This window comes from Pungitius pungitius, chromosome 15 (assembly GCF_949316345.1).
Source record: "Pungitius pungitius chromosome 15, fPunPun2.1, whole genome shotgun sequence".
NCBI classification, from domain to species: Eukaryota; Metazoa; Chordata; class Actinopteri; order Perciformes; family Gasterosteidae; genus Pungitius; species Pungitius pungitius.
The window spans coordinates 940,003-947,212 of NC_084914.1; the positions used below are offsets into that span (position 1 = coordinate 940,003).

Below are 7,210 nucleotides of genomic sequence, written 5' to 3' on the forward strand. Positions count from 1 at the left end.
GATCATTTTGCCGAAGATTTCGTAAGAATCGGACCAAGCGTCTGGGAGGAGTTCGCAAAAACGTGTTTTTCACAAAATTCAAAATGGCGGCCATAAAACGGTAGGCGCATTTGCATACCATAATTTTTTTTGTGTACAGCACATCCAAGAGAACCTGTGTGAAAAGGTTCCAAGTCGATCGGTAAAAGTAAAAAAAAAAATTAACATTGCGGCCACTTTGGGGGGCGCTAGAGAGTTCTTTTTTCTCTCCTCTAATTGCGGGACCCGAATCATACGTCAATTTTGCGCACTTCTGATGCGCGTGCAAAAATTCAAGAGTTTTTGAACATGATAAAGTCCCCAAAAGTGCGTTCGAAGTGGCGAAATAATAATAATGAATTCTTGCAATTTCAATAGGGCTTTCGCCCGACTTTCAGTCGGCTCAGGCCCTAATGACAGCTAAAGGAGAAAATAAAACGCAGTAGGTCACATAAGTTCTGTCGGATGTTCAAGTTGCCCAGAAGGATGAGCGGAGAGCTGTCATCTGGAAGTTGTAACTCTTCCATTCGTTGTAGAAGTAAATAACTTCTTCTCTGGAAGGATAATTTTCCGCTGTGGTCCAGTCAACTTTGCCATGATTGTGACGCCAACCTGTGCCGTGTGCTGGAAGAAAAAAAGAAGGCCAAATTATTACATCGATATGTAATGGAATGCTGTTGTAAGAACACAGGAAGAAGGCTTTTACATTACATGTCATTTAGCTGACGCTTTTATCCAAAGCGACGTACAATAAGTGCATTTCCACATAGAGATACAAACTCAGAAGAACAAGTAACAAGAAAGTACATTTTTCATTAACTAAGCAGTTTCAAAACATGTTAAAGATAAGTGGCATTATAAGTACAATTTAAGTGCTACCATTTGTTAGTGCTACGGTTTGCTAGTGTTTTAGTCAAGGTAGAGTCTAAAAAGGTGTGTCTTGAGTTTTCGACGGAAGATGGAGAGGCTCTCTGCAGTCCTGATGTCATCAGAGAGCTCGTTCCACCATCTGGGAGCCAGGACAGCAAAGAGTCGCGATCTCGTCGAGTGCTTTTCTCTCAGTGAGGGAGGAACAAGCAGCGTGGCAGATGCAGATCGGAGTGTGTGGGTTGGGATGTAGGGTTTAACCATGTCCCGGATGTAGACTGGTCCCGATCCATTCACAGCGTGGTACGTCAGTACCAATGCTTTGAACTGGATGCGGGGAGCCACTAGTAACCAATGAAGAGAACGGAGAAGCGGTGTGGTGTGGGAGTATTTCAGAAGGTTGAAGACCAGTCGAGCTGCTGCATTCTGGATGAGCTGCAGTGGTCGTATGGCGGTAGCAGGGAGACCCGCCAGCAGAGAGTTACAGTAGTCGAGGCGAGAGATGACAAGAGCCTGAATCTGTACCTGCGCCGCCTTCTGAGTGAGAAGGGGTCGTATTCTCCTGATGTTAACGGTGTTCGCCAAAGTTAACAGTCAGGTCCTGAGTGGGCGAGTTTTTTCCAGGGAAGAGAAGTAGTTCAGTCTTGTCGGGGTTGATCTTCAGGTGATGGGCGGACATCCACTGGGAGATGTCAGTCAGACATGCAGAGATCCGTGCCGCCACCTGAGTGTCCGAGTCGGGGAAGGAGAGAATTAGTTGGGTGTCTGTGTTTTACAATTATGCAGACAGAACAAAATATACATAAAGAAATGCTTTCCCACCTCGCTGGAGTTGAAAGCCACGTGTCCAATGTGCCATTCCCATTGATGGTGGCATGACTTTGCACGTGGCATCTGAAAGTATTTGAGCACCAACATGTATTATCAGAATACGATTAGGGCTGTCAACAGATTATAGACAATTAACTAGTTAATCACACATTTTGTAAAACATTTATCTTGATAACAATATTTTTTTCTCTTATATTAACTGTTTACAGTTTAGTAATTTGTTGTTTCAACTCCATAATGAGCTTGACGTGTGTATATTATTTCATTGGAATGAGGGGCATATTAATCATATCATTTAATGTTAGATTCATGCTCATTGTGAAGGAAATAAATATATAACATTGAAAAGCATTGAAGACGCACATTACATTACGTGTCATTTAGCTGACGCTTTTAAACAACAAAGTAGTTAGTTAGCTGCTGCGAGTAGTAGTGTGTAAATAAAGTGATTCAATCGGGCCAAGTTATTTAGGGCACACGGAAACGTAAACAAAGTGGCGCTAATAGCGTGAAGAGGGGTCTTTTATTCCCGTGAAGCTACCGTAGTTAGCTTTACAGGAACAAAATACGTATGCTAGTTGATGTTCTTCAAGCATAGCATAGGCTGCCCTGGGCTGTGCTAAATAGTGCACAGCAGCCACAGCCGGCAGTAAACTCAAATTAGTGTGACAAATCTGCTCTAAAGTGTAGTTATTTAAGTCAATAACCTCAGCAAATAGAGTAATCTGAACCACTTTGTTCGTTAGATCAGCCGGAGACGCGGAAAAAAAGAGATGTTTGTGACGGGACGTCCCTTAAGCAGCTAATAGCACCGAATTAGTGTTAGCATGTTTACAGTATCCCCGCTATTTAAGTGGGTAAGACTGAAGAACGCACAAAGAAAAAGTCATCACTCACCTACCAAAGCGTTTCCACTTGGTTTAGTCCGTTTGGATTTAAGCATAGGTGTGTAGCTAGCAGTTTAAAATATAAAATACGGACTTGATACGAGCTGCAGCTGTTCAACGCCGGGGCTTCAATGGCGACCTCTCGCGATAACAGCATTAACTCACGCGACACTACGAGCCGCCCTCTACTCTGCGCATGTCCGTCAACAAAGACTGCTGGGTAATTGAGTTCTTTAACGTAACAGTTCCCCGTAACATCTAGTAAAATCCCAAAACGTGTTTGCATCTCCACCCGTATGTTGCAGAATACGTCTATTTAAATCCAGATGTAAATATATTGAACGGTCCGTGTTATTTGTCCAGGTTAGATGTGTCGTTACTCGCAACCAGCTGGCCGGTCCGCCAGCTGAGTGCCTCAGTCTGCTGTTTCATTCTGTTCATGTGCCACGGAGCAGCTTCTGTCCTTAAACTGAAACGATTTTCACAAACCTGCTCTTAAGTGTAGTTATTTAAGTCAAACACATCAGCAAGGAGCGTAAACTGAATCATTTTGTTCGTTAGATCAGACGACACGCGTTTGAAAAGAGGAGGAAAAAAAAATAATTTCGTCGGGAGTCGATCCCACGACCATAGCATCGGGGGGCCAACACCTTACTCACTGAGCTATTCTTTCAGATGGATTTGAGAATTCGAAAACTCAATCAAATAGGATTGGTCACTCTCCGCCAAAAATACAGGTAATATTCACACTAAAAAAATTATAACTGCCTTCCTGTTTGTTTTAGAGAAAATTCCTCAGAGACTTTTTTAAGTCTCCCTTTAATACATTTGGTAAAAAATCAGAGGACTTGTCGGTCAAACAGGGTGCGGGCGGGGCTTCGTCAAAATCTTCCAGGGGGCGCAATGGAGGCAATTTTTCACTTTTGATCCAAAACTGCACATCAGGTCTGTAAAGGTCATCACGTAGAATACTCACAGAGGTTTTCAAGAGTTTTGGAGTGTGCCGAGGCTCAGAAGATGTGCTTGAACTTTCATGCGGAGATAGCGTCGTCACAGCAACAAAGTTGGTCCAAAACTCCCAATTCTCACTGTGAGCCATCGTCACAGTCTTACGTCTTATATTCCCAGATTTGAAGTTGATCAGATTAAAGGGCTAGGAAATGGACATGTAAATGTACAAACTTTGCATTGACCTAAGCCAATAGGTGGCGCTATACTTTTTCGAAAATCACTGCATGGCATTACTTAAAGGCCTACACAAGCATCATGAATATACATTTATAGCCAGAAATATCAATGTTCCTTGGAGTTATACCATTTTACATTTTGGAAAAAAATCTTCCAAAATTGTCCAAACTGCACGCAAGCTCACGCCCAGGTAGTTTTATGAAAACTCTTGATTTTAATAACTTTTGACCCCAAGGGTGTCAGGAACCAGTTGCCAAATTTTGAAATGGATCGGATTTAAACTCTCGGAGGAGTTCGTTCGTTTGTAAATCCAAAAATTGAAGGAAATGGCCAAAAATACACAGAATCACCACAGCGCCCCCTAATGTTCAAATATTCTGGGAAAATTTGGGGATGTTCTAGGACTCATTGTGAACATGTCCTCAAAATTTGGTGAAAATGACGGTTAGAAAAAAAAAAAGTTATAGGCCTTTGAACTTTCAGGACACAAACCTACAAACTTCATTGGTCCATAACTTTATTGAAAAATGAGATATCAACATTCTTTCAATAACTTTTGATCGCATCGAGCCAACGATCATTTTGCCGAAGATTTCGTAAGAATCGGACCAAGCGTCTGGGAGGAGTTCGCAAAAACGTGTTTTTCACAAAATTCAAAATGGCGGCCATAAAACGGTAGGCGCATTTGCATACCATAATTTTTTTTGTGTACAGCACATCCAAGAGAACCTGTGTGAAAAGGTTCCAAGTCGATCGGTGAAAGTAAAAAAAAAAATTAACATTGCGGCCACTTTGGGGGGCGCTAGAGAGTTCTTTTTCTTCTCCTCTAATTGCGGGACCCGAATCATACGTCAATTTTGCGCACTTCTGATGCGCGTGCAAAAATTCAAGAGTTTTTGAACATGATGAAGTCCCCGAAAGTGCGTTCGAAGTGGCGAAATAATAATAATAATAATAATTCTTGCAATTTCAATAGGGCTTTCGCCCGACTTTCAGTCGGCTCAGGCCCTAATTAAAGCTGCAAGCAGCGATGAACGGGCCTTCGCCTATTCTCGCACGTCGGGGTGGGGCGGCGGTCGGCCGGGCTCGCGGGTCAAAAAAGACTAAAGAGACTAAACAAATCATTCTCGAGGCTGCCATTCAAACCCGAATCTGCGGCCTCGCGAACGGAATCCACCGACGCCGGGCTGTTGCCCCGCTGCAAAAGACCTGCAGAGTAATCATTACGGGTCTCGGGCACGATGACCACGATAACAAAAAGATGCATTCCTGTAAAATAAAGGTAGAGTCTGAAGCGCAAGAATCACAGCAAACGCTCGTCTCGTTCTCCAGTTTGCGTCCGTATAATTGATTCAACACACGTACAGTTTACATCCAGTGCATTTTTCTTGTCCTGTATATCTTATAGACGCAGTCTCAATCAAGGTTAATTCACACCTTGGTTTAGTCGAGGTAGAAGGACGACAGCTAACCCCACCTCTTTTGCTCCATCAAGATATGTTAACTTTTTAACCAAACCCGCTGGATGACGAAGTGGCTGTCTTCCTGAAGAGAGCTTTGCTGAATGAAATAATTAATAATACATTGACTAAGATACACTCTTCCTCCAGGGCTTAATATATCGGTAAGTTCAGTTTGAATCAGTTAAGCCGTGTAGAAACTTTGCATTGACCCAAGTCATTAAAATTAAAAAAGTTCCAAGCCATCCAGGCCTATATGTCGTCAAGACAATTGAGTAGTTGTCCAACAGAGTTATCCTTTTTTGTTTTAAGATAAAAACCATAGCTGTTATTACTGCCTAATATAGTTCCAATTGACCAACTACATGAGACATTTCCACACCATATTGACCGTGCAATCTCTTCTTCAAACTCCGTTTGAAAGAAGACCACTGGCTGAAAAACAAAAAATAAAAGAAATGGGACCGGACCAGCCACAAATTAACATCAGACAGCAGGTGAAAGACAAGGAAGCGTCGTACACTAGAGGCTTTTCGCGGACATGGTACACTAGGAAGCCGTGGCTAACCGGCTGTGGAGTAACTAACTCGCTGTTTTGCTTCCCTTGTTTGCTTTTTAAAACCGCAGCGACCGATCGAGTCTGGTGTGAAAACGGTGTTCAGGACATGAAACATTTCATCTCATCTGCTACTCCAAGCACTCACCATCTCATCTGCTCCTCCAAGCACTCAGCATCTTATCTGCTCCTCCAAGCACTCAGCATCTCCTCTGCTCCTCCAGGCACTCAGCATCTCCTCTGCTCCTCCAGAGATGCTGTTGTGTCCCTGGAGGAGCAGAGGAGATGCTGTTGTGTCTCTGGAGGAGCAGAGGAGATGCTGTTGTGTCCCTGGAGGTGCAGAGGAGATGCTGTTGTGTCCCTGGAGGAGCAGAGGAGATGCTGTTGTGTCTCTGGAGGAGTTTTATGTTTTTTTTGTGTGTCTGTCTTAGAGGTGGTTTGCTGTACGATTTATGTGAACACTGGAGACAATGTAAATAATTTTTATTGACTTGCTCACCATTACAATTGGTAATGCACAGTCTTCTTCATCTAGTGGTTACTCCATGTAATAACAGCGACTATTTGCCTCTTTGTGTATATTGAATATTGACGCAAATTACAGCAATTATAAGTTCACCTTGTATGACTTGGTTTCCTAATATGATGTGTATGACTTGGTATGACCTTGTCTTTGAAAGAACAATATTTGAAATCTACAAGGACATTCTAAATTCATAATAATTACATTAGATGCTATTTGTTTTTAAGTCGTTACTTTGGTGTTAATGTAATAAATAAACGGCAGAAATCTCCCTCAGCCCCCCCTACTTTTTCCATCACCAGCCGCCACTGCTTAACAGTAACCCGTAATATCACAAAACGTGTTTGCATCTCCACCCGTATGTTGCTTCCCAACGGAGCCACCAGCTCACTGTGATTACGCAATACAAAATGGCGGAGAGTGCGATCTTTGGGGACTATATTTTGCAGCATTGTTCAATAAACACAATTGAAGTCACATCAGGAGTCTAATTAATTAAGAAAGGGCGATGTACAAAGTGCAAAACATGAATAGCGGTTACTTTGAACAGAAATACATTACGTTAGAGCTGGCAAACGCCAGGTCACTCACGTCTCCCCCTCCAGCTCCACACATACGGCAGCTGTGCCCAGCAGCCGTATGTGGCTGAAACGAGTGTGACACAGCTGCTCTAAGTGTACAGTTATTTAAAAACCTCAGCAAGGAGAGTTACCTGAATCATTTTGTCCGTTAGATCAGCCGGACACGCGTTTAAAAAAAGAAGTAACAAAAAAAAAAGTATGATTTCGTCGGGACTCGATCTCACGACCATAGGATCGGGGGGCGGTCTCTTACCAGGAGAGCTAAACCCTCTGATGGCTTTGAGAATTCGAAAACTCAC

At 42.9% G+C, this 7,210-nt stretch overlaps 1 long non-coding RNA gene across 2 annotated transcripts; it reads right to left on the bottom strand.

Annotated features, from left to right (window-relative positions):
* Positions 1 to 475: 475 nt before the first annotated feature.
* LOC134105321 (uncharacterized) lies at positions 476 to 2,779 on the bottom strand. 2 transcript variants are annotated; one of them, XR_009942485.1, is made up of 4 exons: positions 2,614 to 2,779; positions 1,708 to 1,779; positions 1,411 to 1,609; positions 476 to 642 (listed from the first exon to the last, which is right to left on the bottom strand). It is a non-coding gene; the product is annotated as an uncharacterized LOC134105321 (long non-coding RNA). The 2 variants fall into 2 exon arrangements; XR_009942484.1 differs by having other exon boundaries at positions 476 to 1,609.
* Positions 2,780 to 7,210: the final 4,431 nt, after the last annotated feature.